The sequence below is a fragment of the Ochotona princeps genome, chromosome 7, assembly GCF_030435755.1.
Source record: "Ochotona princeps isolate mOchPri1 chromosome 7, mOchPri1.hap1, whole genome shotgun sequence".
NCBI classification, from domain to species: domain Eukaryota; kingdom Metazoa; phylum Chordata; class Mammalia; order Lagomorpha; family Ochotonidae; genus Ochotona; species Ochotona princeps.
Window position 1 is genome coordinate 34,697,017 of NC_080838.1, and position 13,938 is coordinate 34,710,954.

The 13,938-nt window shown below is 39.2% G+C and overlaps 1 non-coding gene across 1 annotated transcript; it reads right to left on the reverse strand.

Annotated features, from left to right (window-relative positions):
- Positions 1 to 1,129: 1,129 nt before the first annotated feature.
- On the reverse strand, positions 1,130 to 1,233 carry LOC118759075 (small nucleolar RNA U13). The gene has a single exon (XR_004995974.2). It is a non-coding gene; the product is annotated as a small nucleolar RNA U13 (small nucleolar RNA).
- Positions 1,234 to 13,938: the final 12,705 nt, after the last annotated feature.

Here is a 13,938-nt window from a genome sequence, read left to right on the forward strand (position 1 = left end):
AAATTCAATAAAAACAAATAAATCTTAAAAAGATTCAGCAGTGCTTTTTCTTCCTGTTTGGCACTAATTACTCATTAAATTGCCTTTATCTTCTTTTTACTATATTTCAAAAATGCCAAAGATATTTTTGAAAAATGAAAAGCTGAAGAACTGTCTGGAAGTGTTTCTCATAACTTAAAAAGCTAGGTGGCCAAGGGGAAGATGTGATACACACTTTTGTCTCTGTTTTAGCTGGATATCACTAGATCCGGCTGAATTGGGTGTGCTCAGTTTCATCCTGAAGCAAATTTCTATAGTTGAGTTGTAAAGCCCCTGAAAAACGGGGTTTATGATGAAAATGTGGAAAGACCCTCAACTTTAGGACAAGGCACAACTATAATTTTACAGGCATTAGTCACCTAAAATAACTTTGTAGGAAGATTACTCTGGGATTTGTCCCCCATTTGGCAGAAAACGCTTAATGTTAAACCATATTTTATGCACACAAAAGGACTTATTTCATAAGACAAGGGGCTCAAGGATTTTTATTCCAATATTCAACAATACTATTACTAAAGTGCTCTTTCTTTTACTATTGTAATTGAGTGATCTGAAGTGATATTTAAAGGAAAATACCATTCTGCTAAACTGACATGTAAAGATGATATGTGACAGAGAATTTTAAAAATTTCAAGTAATATATTCCAATCATGTATTAGGTATACCAGGAAACTGAATGGATGGATCATCATAATGTCTTAATAATCTGTTCAAAAGCAGAAAAAAATTACAGATGCAGTTTTATTGTTGTTTATGCAGAGCAATAATTGAAGTGCTTTTATTTGAATATGATACAAATATACATAAAAGTTTTTTGTCTAATTGGACAATCCTTGCCTGTCTCTTTTTTTTTCAGAGAATAATAAAAGTAAATACTTGATGTTCCAGACAAGATAAATAAGAATGTTTATATTCCCAAACTACTTTTTTGGTGATCCAGCCTTTTTTTGAAAAAAATTAATTCTTTAATAATTTAAAGAAATAATTCCTTAGATATCTGGCTTAAATGTTATTTATTGGAAAGAATGGAGGCATAACTTAAAAGCAATTTGTAAATAATTTATTTCTTTTTCTTTTTTTTTCCTGCTGAAATCAGATGGATAGAGTATAAACATGGTAACAAAGTTAGAGGGAGGCACCTCTCACACAACAAAGTGAAAATCCACTCACCATGCTTAGGAACCACAAAAGAATATGTTATTAATTTTCAGTTGGCAAAAAAGTCTGGTGCATTCATTGATGTTTTAAAATTTGCATACATTGTGGTATTGCTACTTAGAACTAATTAACATATGCATTACCTAACTAATTTATCTTTGTGTGTATGTGTGTGCTGACAATATTTAAAATCTATTCTAAGCATACAATACATTGTTGTTAACAGTAGTCATCATGGTGTATAACAGATCTCTGGAACTTACTTCTCTTACATTGCTGTGCTTTGACCAACATCACCAGACTCTGCCTTCTCCAAACCCTTCCTCCCCATTCCCGGGTAGTCACCATTCTAGCCTGTGTTTCTGAGTTCAGTTTATTAAGATGCTGTGCACAAGTGAGGTCATGCAATATTTGTCTTTCTGTGGCTGGCTTATTTCACTTATTGTCATATCCCACAGGCTCATCCATGTTTTTGCAAAGGACAGAATTCCCTCTTTGTTAAAGTAGAATTATGTTCCATGGTGTTTCTATTCCAAATTTTAATCCATATATCCATCAATTGACGCTTAAGTTGATTATTTTTCTTGGTTGTTTTGAATAATGTTGCAGTGTACAGGGGGTATGCTTATGTTTTTTCCACACTGATTTCATTTGCTTTGGATGAATACCCAGTCATGGGCTAGCTGGATCATATGGTAGGTCTATTTTAAAATTTGAAGCAAAAATTATTTATTTATTTATTTATTTGAAAGGAAGCTACATAGAGAAAGAGAGAGAGAAAAATAGGGATTTTTTTTTTTTTACCTGCTGGTACAATTCCCAAATGATTGTAGTGATTGGGGGCTGTGCCAGGTGGAAGCTAGGAGCCAGAAACTTCATCTGAATCTCCCACATGGATGGCAGAGTAAAAGTGCTTGGAGCATCTTCTGTTGTTTTCCCGGGTGTGCTAGCAGGAAGCTGATGGAAAGTGGAGTGGCCAGAACTGAAATCAGCACTCCCAAATGGGAGGCTTGGATTGCAGATGGCAGCTTAACTTGCTGAACCACAATACTCTTCAGTCTTAATTTTTTTTGAGCAGCCTTCATATTACATTCCATAATAGATATGCTAACATAGATTCTCATCAAAGGATTCCTTTTTTCCACATTCTCATAAACCCTAATTCATTTTGATAATAGCTAGTTTAACAGATGCGAGGCTGTATCTCATTACAGTTTTGATTTTTGTCTCCTTGGTGATCATTGATGTTAAGGCTTTTGTATGTTTCTGCATACTTGTTCTCTGTATATTTTCTTTTGAGAAATATCTGTCCAGGTTGGTTGCTCACTTTTGAATTTGGGTTACTTATCTTCTTGCTTTTGATTCATTTGACTCTCTAACATGTTTTTATGTGTTAGGTTCTCATCAGAAAGCTATGGTATCACAGGTGGTGGTTCACAAATATTTGATGGTGTTTACATAGTTGATCAGGATGAGAAGGATTGAGGGTCAGGGGAGAGTGGGTGAGAACACCGTTTACAAAATTACTTTTTCTTCCTCCTTTATCTGGAAGAAGAGGGGAGACAAGTACAGAAGCCATACCCAGACTACCAACTGCGCCAGTATTCAACCATGGGAATGGCCACCTGATGTCAACCCAGGGTGCCTGATGTGAAGTATGCTCTGAGGGATCTGCCTAAGTGTTTTGATGGTTGTGGGATGCTATTGATCTTGCCGATCCAATGATAAGGAAATCTGAGGTGATCCCAGACCTGACTGTTGTGTGTGACTGCCAGTATGGGGTCTGGCTCAGTCTGTCATCCACATCAGCCCACGCACACACTAGGAATTATAATTGTTGGGTCAGGTCTGTCTCCAGCTTCATCTCTTATGCAAATCAATGGATTCTGCATCCCAGACCAGACCAGCCCACTGCACATTCAGCCTTCACATACACTAGCAGGGACTGCAGCCTAGTCAAAGTGAGCACTAATCACTTTCCCTAGGCTTGTCCCCAGCCCTGGTTCCTGTGCTTGCCAGTATGTGTAGCAAATCGGTCCAGTCTGTCCCACAACTCTTTCAGCTCTTGCACATATGAATGAGCGTTGGAATTTACTTCAGCCTAACTGACCCCACTATCCAGCCCATACTCATGCAGGTGGGTGCCACCACTTGTCCAGTCAGGTCTTTACCAAACCCAATTTCTCATGCTCTCCAGTCTGAGTTGAAGCTTGTCAGAGAGGTACCCACAGTTTCCTTACTGGGACCACTCCCAGCCCCTGATCTTGCACTTGTCAGTTGATTCTGCAATCTAGCTTGACAGGATTTGCCCCCAGTTCCAGTACTTGCCAGCCGATGTTGTGGCAAAGCTTTACCAGCCTGCACTTACTCTGGCCTATGCATGCATCAATAGATATAGTTGGTTAACCCAGCCTGGCTGTACCCCTAAACCAGTTCACAGTGCAGGCCAGCAAGTTTTGTAGCCCTGCCCGGCTTGCTCTGTCCCCAGTCTCAGTTCTCACACTTGCCAGTTGGAGCAGTGGCCCAACAGGGGAGCCCATGCTTCCCCCTACCAGGCTCACAGCCCTCCCCACTCATCTCACATGGACTGGTGGGTGCTGCGGCTCAGTCTGGCATGGCCCACCTCACCTTGACATTTGCCAGTGGGTGCTGTAACTTGGCCTGGTTTTGTCTATGTCCACTACAAGCTCATGCAGGTGGGTGCTGCAACCTAACCTGGCCCAGGAAGCTCCAAGTGCTGGCTCTAGTGTGAACTGGCTGGTGCTGCGGCCTTATCCGGCCTGTCCTGCACCCATCCTGCCTCTCAGATCTGCCAGTGGGTGCTGTGAATTAGCCCAACCTCGCCCTCCCCCAGACCTGGCCCACATGTATGCTGGGAGGTACAGTAATCCTGGTCTGGTCTGGGCTGCTTCTTGCCTTGGTTCTTGTGCTTACCTGCTGGGACTGCATCTTGACAGACGAGTTACCCAAGCTCCTCTCTCAGGTCTCCTCTCAATCACAGAGCTTGTGCACACTGATGGGTCCTTGGTCCAGGCTGGCATAGTCCACTTGCTGTCCTGGCAGGAAGAGTGTCCTTACCCAACTAACCCACATCCATTCCAGGTTTTACTGTTGGGTGTTTCAGCCCAACCACACCTGGTTCCTACCCAGACCCAATTCTCTCGTGGTTCAGTGGGAGCTGAGATAGCCCAACCCATTCAACATCCACACTGGCTCTCATGAGCACCAGTGGGTACTGGAGTTTATAAGCTTTTTTTTTTTAAAGCCTGTCTGTTTCCAAAAAGAAGTGATTTTGCACTTCTTCATGTCTTTAAGATAATGTTTCAGTTTTGTTCCAGTTGTCATATTGTTGGTATAAAATTATTCAAAATATATCTTTTGGAATTTAAAAGGAAAGAAGAGATATATTCCATCTGCTGATTTGTTCCATAAATGTTTGCAATAGCTAAGTTTGGGCCAGGCAGAAGTCAGGAGCTTCTATGAGCTCCTGTGAGCATAAAGAACATCCCAGAAAAATGACAACAGAAGACTAAATCAATGATAATGCATTCCTAAAATTACAGGACCAAATTACCACCCATATATATTAACCCTGAAAGTAAATGGCTTAAGCTCAATCAAATGCCATAGATTAGTAGACTGTATTAAAACACAAAACACATCTATTTGCTGTCTAGAAGAGACACATTTCACCAACAAAAATAGCAGAAGCTATATCTCACGGATTTTGATGCTTTTGTCTTTGTTAGTTGCATCTCTTCAAAGCAGTTTCTTCTGATTAAATTATTCAATGACTCATACATCATACAGTAGCATCGTTTTCTTCAAGAAGGTTCTTGATTTTCTTTTTCATTCCTTCAGTGACACATTAATCATTCAGTAGCATGTTATTTAACTTCATGGTGTTGTTAATTTCTTTTTTCTTCCAGTTGTTGATTTTGTTTTGTGGCTTTTCAGTTTCTTTAACTTTTAATCAACGTAACGCATTTTGGTTACATTTTGGTTACATTTTGGTTTTCTTTCTTAAAATCCAAATCTGATGAAATTCTAGGTGTATAGATTATTTACATTTAATGCAGTTATTTATATGATTGGGGTTAAATCTTCCACGTTGTTTTCTGTGTTTAATTAGTTCTGTTCTTTTTCTGTTTATGTATTAAATATGCTTATGATTCCATTTTAAGACAGCTGCTAGTTTATTACTTATATCCCCTTTTTGTTTTAGTGACCACTCTATGGTTTACTACCTACATGTCTTCCCAGAGTGTATGACTCTTCCCAGAATGCATTAGCAGGGAGCTGGATAGGAATCAGAGTAGCAGGAACTTAAGCTAGTTCTCTGACATCAAGTAATGTCAGCATCACAAATAGCAGCTTAACCCACTGGGCTTCAATGTCAGCCCTAAATGATAAAAATAAGGGAAAATATTTTTCATGTTTATGCTAATTATCTCTATTTTTGGTTCTTTTTTTTTTCTCCCAAAGGTTTGATTCTAGTTTTTCATTTTTCTGTATGGAAAGTTGGAAAATGTTTCCCCTAAAGATATTGTGTCCTAGTTCCTGGAACTTACGATTGTTGTCTTTTCCAAAAAACAGACCTTAGCAGGTGTAATTAACAAGGATTTTGAGAAGAGGCGATTTGGTAGAACTCTAAATACATCACATACAGCCACAAGAGAGGCACGGAGGGACAGGCAGAAGAGAAGGCAGTGAGGAAAGTGAGGGAGCTCCTGGAGGCTACAGCTTTCCCCAGGAGTGCTGGAAACTACCTTTGGCCACAGCAGCAAGTCCCAGATGCTGCACTGCAGCCTGAGGAGGGGTGTGTGGCCCCATGACGCCTTCATGACAGCCAAGACGCTGCTTCCTGACTTCTGGTCTGTAGAACCGTGGGAGAATACAGTTGTGTGGCTTCAGGCCTCTGTGTATGTACAGGGATTTATTAGAGTAATCATGGAAAGCCGACATCTTTATCTCAGTCTGGCCAGAGGAATTTTAAGTTGTTCCCATCTTATTATTTAAAATGTCACTTGATAAATGTCTCCTGTAAGAAGTATGCATTTTCTGGGATGACACTTTTCTGTCACATGACTGTAATTATTATTATTGTTGTTGTTGTTGTTTTCTGAAGAAAACTGCTTGGCCCAAGGTTGCCTCACACGTATCCGGAGATCACCTGCTTCTGTGACTGACTAGATGCGTTTTGCATGCTTGCCTTCCATCCTGATAGGAATCTATCCCAGGGGCAATGCTTGCATGCATCCATGCTTCCCAGCACAAACAACCTCAAAGTGTCCACGTTTCACTGTCGGTTTTCAGGCAATTCCTTCCTCCTACTGCGGTAACCAGGGTTCATCAACTCCTGGTGACTGGGCCTGGTTCATGTTGTAAAGTGTCTTTCAGTTAGTTCACAGACCCATTCTCAGAGATGCAAGGCAACAGTAGTTGGTCTTGCAGTAAGTACAATGAAAATAAGGAAGCAACTGTCATTGTGATACAGTGAGTGAAGTCATCAGTGATGCAGTGAATGGGTAAAGCTGCTGCCTATAACACCAGCATCCCATATAGATGCTGCTTCAAGGTCAAGCTGCTCCTACTGGGAAAAGCCACAGTAGATGAATCCAGTGCTTGGTTCCCTGCTTCCCATTTTGGAGACCTAGGTAGAGCTCTTGGCTCTTGGTTTTGACCTGCTCTAGCACTGGTCACTGTTGCCATCTGGGGAGTGAAGCAAAGGATGGAAGATCACTCTTTCTGTGTGTGTCTTTCATTTTCCTGACTTTCAAATAAATTAATAACTAAAATCTTAAAAATAATGATCATTTGACATTCTACAATTTTTAATTAATTTATTTGAAAGGAGGAAATACAGAGCGACAGGGAGAAACACAGAAAAGCATCTTCTTTTTTTAAAAAGATTTATTTTATTTTTGTTGGAAAGTCAGATATGTAGAGAGGAGGAGAGACAGAGAGGAAGATCTTTCGTCTGTTGATTCACTCTCCAAACAGCTGCAATCAGCGGAACTGAACTGATCCGAAGCCAGGAGCCAGGAGCTTCCACTGGGTCTCCCACACTGGCGCAGGGTTCCAAAGCTTTGGGTTGTCCTCGACTGCTTTCCCAGGGCACAATCATGGAACTGTAGGGGAAGTGGGGCCTCTGTGATTAGAACTGGTGCCTATATGGGATCCCGGGATATGGAAGGTGAGGACTTTAGTTGCTAGGCTACTGTTCTGGGCCCAGGAAAGCACCTTCTGCTGCTTTCCCAGTCATGTTAGTAGAGACCTGGATCAAAAGTGGAGCAGTTAGGATTTGAGTCATTGTCCATATGGGATGTCAGTATTAGGTAGAGGCTTAAGTCACTACATCAGCAACAATTTAATCCTTTATGTCACAGTGCCAACTCCTCTTTCCAAACACTTCAAGTTCGATGGCTCTGAGGGTAGTCACAATATGTAATTGTTATTATTATTTTCTGAACATGTGCTTTATTTCTTTGTTTTGTAGCTCTTCTCTAGTCACAAACCTGTAAGACAGATATGAGTGATATTAGAAATAACTGTATTGCCCCATGATTCGTAGACGGAATGGATCATACACTTTGTCGCTCAGTGAATCTGTAAGCTTAGTAATAAGTGTTCTGCCTTGGAGTTAGTCAAGTTATCTTTCATGTATTTAGCTCTCCATAAATGTTCTCCCCACAACATTAAAAAAAAGCCTTAGCACACGTTTTTTGTCTGACTGCATATTTCGTAAACATAACCAGTGTAAATGTGTGTGAAACTCACCACCTTCAATGTGATTGATAACTTCTCACAGAAGATGAATATCTGGCTTTATAATCCTAAAATGCAGGCTTAATAGCAAGTCATGAAAGTAAAGATTTGATTATAGAGATTAGAGGAATAGAAATTGGGTTTTATAGTAATTGAATAACTATTAAGAATACTTCAAACACCTTGAAAGAATCCTTAAAACACCCAGGTTTAACAGAAGCTCTAGATATGTGCTGCGGATTTTTTCCAAGAGAAAAAAAAATTCTGACTCATTTAATTAAGCAACTTTCCAGGATTGTCAGTACGGCTGTTTAAATATGGTCTCCTGGGGTTCCAAAGGAACAAATTACACGGGACAATTAGTGCTAAGGGCTAAGAAGCAATGAAGGTGTTTCTCAACAATCATGTTTGGATTATATTCAAGATGAAACTTTAATCACTCCACAATTTAAGAAAAGGTTGATGGTCTATTAGTGACCTTTCCTGAAATGCTTTTCAAGAGGTTGGACTAGTTGAGAAACATTTATTAAGTGAAATTTTGCCATGTGAATTTTACAACCTTTCTATGTGAGAAGTTCTGTTGAAGTAATTGAAAGGTTAGACAGGCAGTTACCTGAAGCAAGGCTTTAAACATGAGTGTGTACAAACTGTGGAGACATTTTCACACAGGTAGTTTTGTTGTAACATCAGTGCACAGGTTTGGCACAGTTAAAAAAAATCCCATTAGACTCAGATCACATCTTCCAGCAAGAAAATATTAGCTTGGTGAGTTGGTAGAGAATTATCATGTTGCTGAGAGTCTCCACAACTGGTGGGCAGCCAGATCTGGAATGCAGGTCATCTGAACCAAATCCAGGGGCCTTGCCTCTCTCTTGCCTGGTCTTTGTGCTCCCCCAGATCCCGAATGCTCTGGCTCTCAGCCTGCATCTGTGTCCTCTCAGTGGCCCTTGTTGGCAGTTGTCTGATCATGCGCTGTAGCAGAAGGCAGCACCATCTACTAACTTGAAACTCTGGTGACAACTTCTTCAGTCTAGATGCCTTGATCTGTGGGAGAATTTCATGAGCCAAATTTCTGTCAGTGTTTCCATTTACTAAGTTGCTATTCGATCATTTTATACTCTAACCATTCCAAATTGCCTTCACTTTCGAACTTGGCACATGTGTTGACAACCCCAGATGCAATTTTTTAATTGAAAATGGTAGACGATTCCTGATTAAAGTGTAAAAGCGAAAATACACCATTCCCACAATCAGCTCTTTGACATGATTCTCGGATTATTTACTGTCGGTTACAGCCACATGATACCACCATCACTTTCTAGAAGGCCAGTAAATGTCATGGGTTGAAGGCATTAGGGCCTGAAAGCTGTCTTTTCCTAATGCAGTATGGTTTCCATTTTTGTTCAATATTTCACAGTCAGAAAAGACGCTGTAGTGGGAAAATGAGGAATAATATGTGGTCCAAATAGAGAAGAAGTAACTTAAGGGTGTAGAATGGAGATGGCAAAATAGAAGCTCACATATCCTAGCATTATTGGCTGAATTTGCATTTGAGGACTGGCCCAGGACTACTTAGAAATGAAACAGAAAAGGTTTGTTTTGGGATCGACTCTTGTTTCTCATCCTAATCTTTCTAGAACATGTTCCCTTCCCCACCCTTTCCTGTTTACTGTATTCACAGTGATGTCATGCCCAAGTCACTGGTATAGGGAGTTTCTTTTAAACCTATGGAGCAAAAGTGTTTTTACTATGTCATAACACAAACTCACTCATATTCCCGTCTAATGATAAGACAAACTTTGCTTAAGGCTGTTACTTTATGAGTATGAAACTATTATTTTATTTTTTCCATCTTCCAACTTTAGTAATAAGAGAAATATATGTGAAATTAATGTGCAAATTGTATATTGCTCTGAAAGATTCTGTTCTAAATTAGCTTAAAATGAAACTTTGTATTACACTTCTAAAAAGGGAACTCAACAATTAAACATTTAAAATACTTAATATTTAAAATAGCTCAGAATATTTGTAAATATTAGGTACCTTATAATGGCAATTTAAATGGAACACTTTTTTTGCATTTGAAAGTGATTCAGGGAAGATCTGAAGAATTTTGATAATAGAAAGGATATATTTTTTAAACTATTTTTTATTTTTCATGATACAGTTCCATAGGCTCAGGTATTTCCTTTCCATTTCCTGTCCTCCAACTGATTTCCTGTTTATTATTACAATAGTATTGTCCTTCAAAAGCAGTCACAAGTCCATTATTCTGCTATTTACATGTATCCTGACATTGTAGGTATAGACAATGGCAGAGAGTCCAGAATCCTATTGTCAAGACATATTTAACAGTTTCACTGGGAATCCTTTTATTCTGGAGTAGAGATGCATACTGCAATGTATTTTCACTTTTTGGTTTGATAGTCTCTATCATACAGTTATTTCAGGGGAATATATGCATATACATGTTTACTTATACATCTAATGATCCTGTGTTTTGTATCAAGGTTGCCTCTTATCAGAGAGAGCAAATGATGTTTGTCATTTTAGGATTGGCTTATTTCACTGAGCATAATTGTTCCTAGTTAGGACCATTTTGTTGCAAATGGTAGAAGTTCATTCTTTTTAATGGGTGAGTAGTATTTTGTAACATGGCTGTACCATGGTTTTTTTAGTCATTCCTCTTTCAATGGACATCAGGGTTGTTTCCATGTCTTTGTTAATGCAGACTTTTCTGCTGTGAATATAGGATGGCAGCTCACTTTCTCATATGCAGATTTCATTTGCTTTAGATATATTCCCAGTAGTGGAATAGCTGGGTCATACAGCAGATCAACTTTTGGTTGTATGAGCACTCTCCATATTGACTTCCATAGTGATCATACTAGCCTACACTCCCACCAACGATGAAGAAGGATGCCGTTGTCCCCACACCAGCAGGCGTTGTTAGTGGAGTTCTGGATGGAGGCCAATCTCACTGGAGTTAGGTGGACTCTCAATGTGGTTTTCATTTGTAATTCCCTGACAGCTAAGGAGCCTATTTTTTCAAATGTCTATTAGCTATTTTAATTTGTTCTTTTGAAAAATGTCCATTTCCTTCACCTATTTCTTCACAGGGTTGTTTATTTTGCTGTGTTTTTTTCTGAAACTTTTGTAACCTTGGGTACTAGTCCCTTAGCTTTTGTGTAGTGTGCGAAGATATCTTCTACTCACTTTGTTGACTATTTTCCTTGCTGTACAGAAGCTTCTTAGTTTGCTGTAGTCCCATTTGTTTATTTTGGGTTTGACAACCTGTGCTTTTGGTGATTTTTCTAAGAAGTCTTTCACAATGCTTATATCTTAGAGAGTACTTCCTGTGTTTTACTCTGGTAGTTTGATGGCTTCTGTGTGCAGCTTTAGGTCCCTGATTCATTTAGAGCTGATTTTTGCATATGGTGAAAGATGCTTCGTCTTGGTGCTCACTTCTGCAGGTGCTATTCAGTTTCCCAACAGCATCTGTTAAAGAGGCAAATCTTTTTCCCTGGATTATTTTCAGTTTTCTTGTTGAAGATTTGTTATCTGTACGTGTGTGGGCTTCCCTCTGATCTTTCTTCTCTGTTTCTGTACCAGTACTAGACTGTATTGATGAACACTGCCCTGTAGCATGTCTTGAGGTCTGGAATTGTGATTAATGGAAAGGATATTCTAAGTCCAAAAATTTCAATAAGAATTCCATCATCTTTATCTTTCCTTGACCACTAGTAAGGTGTGAATAAATCTGCCCAAAGCATTAAAAAGCAGAAAAAAGAAAATATAGTTAATGAGATTCTCCACAAACAAAACCACCTTCTGGATAGCTGAAGTTGTAGCTGAGGGCATGGAATTTCCTCCATAAAATACAACATATTCTGAAACGGATCTTCTCTTTAATTACACTAAATTTTTCTGCAAGATCAGTTAAGAATTCATCATTATACCTGTCAAAATTTGCATTTAAAATGGGAAGTCATTTGGATGAAGTTTTTCTTTTACTGGCTCAACTAACTGGCAGCTGGGTTTTCACTTTCTGTGTTGTTCTAAAACAAATATTTTTAAAATGTCAGTTACATACACCTCCATATTTTATACTCAATCTATCACTTGCTTCGTAAACAAAGTGTAATTAAGATTTCATCCTAGTGGTACATGGAGAAGATTATCTGTTGTTGATCTCATGTACTGATGTCTGCCACTTTTTATTCAGGTTCCTGTTGTTTCATGCCTTTCGGAGGTCATCTCCTTAGAGTTTATTTCATGTCTGCTTTGGGGAGTAACTGCTGGGACAATATATTAGTCAGTGCCTCCTGGGGAACCTCCTCCTTCAATTAATTGCTCTGAGAAAATGCTAATTGAGAATTTCTAGTCATTGGACTATTTGCTACAAGCCCTCAGATCTGAAATGTAAAACTGGCTGATGCGACTTAATCAAACTACTGCACATTGGATTTAGGCAATAAATCTATGTTGGAAATTTATAAGTTTAGGTATCATCTGCTTATTTGTTTTTTGAGCATTTTGGATTGGGCGTTACTCCTAACTGATCATTTTTGATGTAATGAGGTGTCGTGACTCTGGGTTGATCTTCCCAAAGAAGGCTTTGGCTTCTCTAAAAACAGTGAAAAGTGAGTGTGGTGCTAAACCTGAGATATTATCTTTCAGTCAACCTGAGAGTGTATGGTATATTTCTGTACTATTTTTGGGTATGCACTTGAACAAGGAAATGTATCACGTACTTTTATCATATATTTTTGAGACAATGATGCTTGTCTCATGAAATATATATGATCTTAAATATGGTATATTTGGAGTATCTGTTACTGTATTCCTCTTTTGATACCATTAGTAGGTACTTAATTTTATGAGCTTATCTAAATTTCATCTACTTGACATTATTGTTTTTTTTTAAAAGGTTTATTTACTTTACTGGATAGAGCTGCTGAGAGAGAGAGAGAGAGAGAGAGAGAGAGAGAGAGAGAAACAGATATTTTCCATACACTGGTTCTCTCCCTAAATGTCCTCAACTGCCAGATCTGGGCTGGTCTGAAGCTGAGAGACAGAATCTGTTTCTGCATCTGCCAAGTAGGTGGAGGGACCCAAGGCCTTGAGGCCACCCTCTGTTGCTTTCCCAGGTCACCAGAAGGGAGCTGGATCAAAAGTGCCGCAACTGGGACTCTAATTGTCACCCATAGGGAATGCTGCTGTTTCAGACAGAGGATTAGCCAACCCTGCCACCATTCCAGCCCCCAAAAAGTAAGTTTCCTATTTATTTTACTCAAAGGGATTAATCATCACAAACTGAGATCTGAGGTTGTGTTTTATGATTTAATCTATATCATTGTACAATGAGAATAGAATCTGAAACCTAAGCTCTACGACTTGAAGGTAAATCCCAGTCATAAAGGACCAATGATTGGTGTGCTTCAGCTCCCCTCAATAGCAGGTGGAGACTATTTGAAGCAATGGTCTTGGATGGAAAGCACAGTTGTTTAGCCCACACAGGATGTGTAAATTGTGGTGGCATTCTTGAGGGATGTAACCTGTGAGAAATGAGCTTGGGACTAGAGAAATGCATTAATTACTACCAGAGCACTAGAGTAATTCAAGTAGGGATTTCATTTCTCTTTCCTGGCAGCTGTAAATCATTTTAGCACCAGAGACAGGCTTGTCCTCCCCAGATGACATCATGGGATGGTTAGCAGTGATGCCTTCAGCTGCTCAGTGAAGGTAACCGGAGGTGTAACAACACCCTGGCTTTCCAGTGCCTCTCCTTCTCATAGCTCTAAGAAGCAAAGTCAGCATTGGACTTGCAATAAAAGCTGAAATGTGAAGACTGCTGTCTGGTCACAATGAGTTCATCTAGAACTGAGAAAAACTCCGGTGTGAATTTATGGAGAAGAGGATATGGGACATTGTTACATCCTCTTTAAAATGAATCTTTGTAATTGTGAAGAA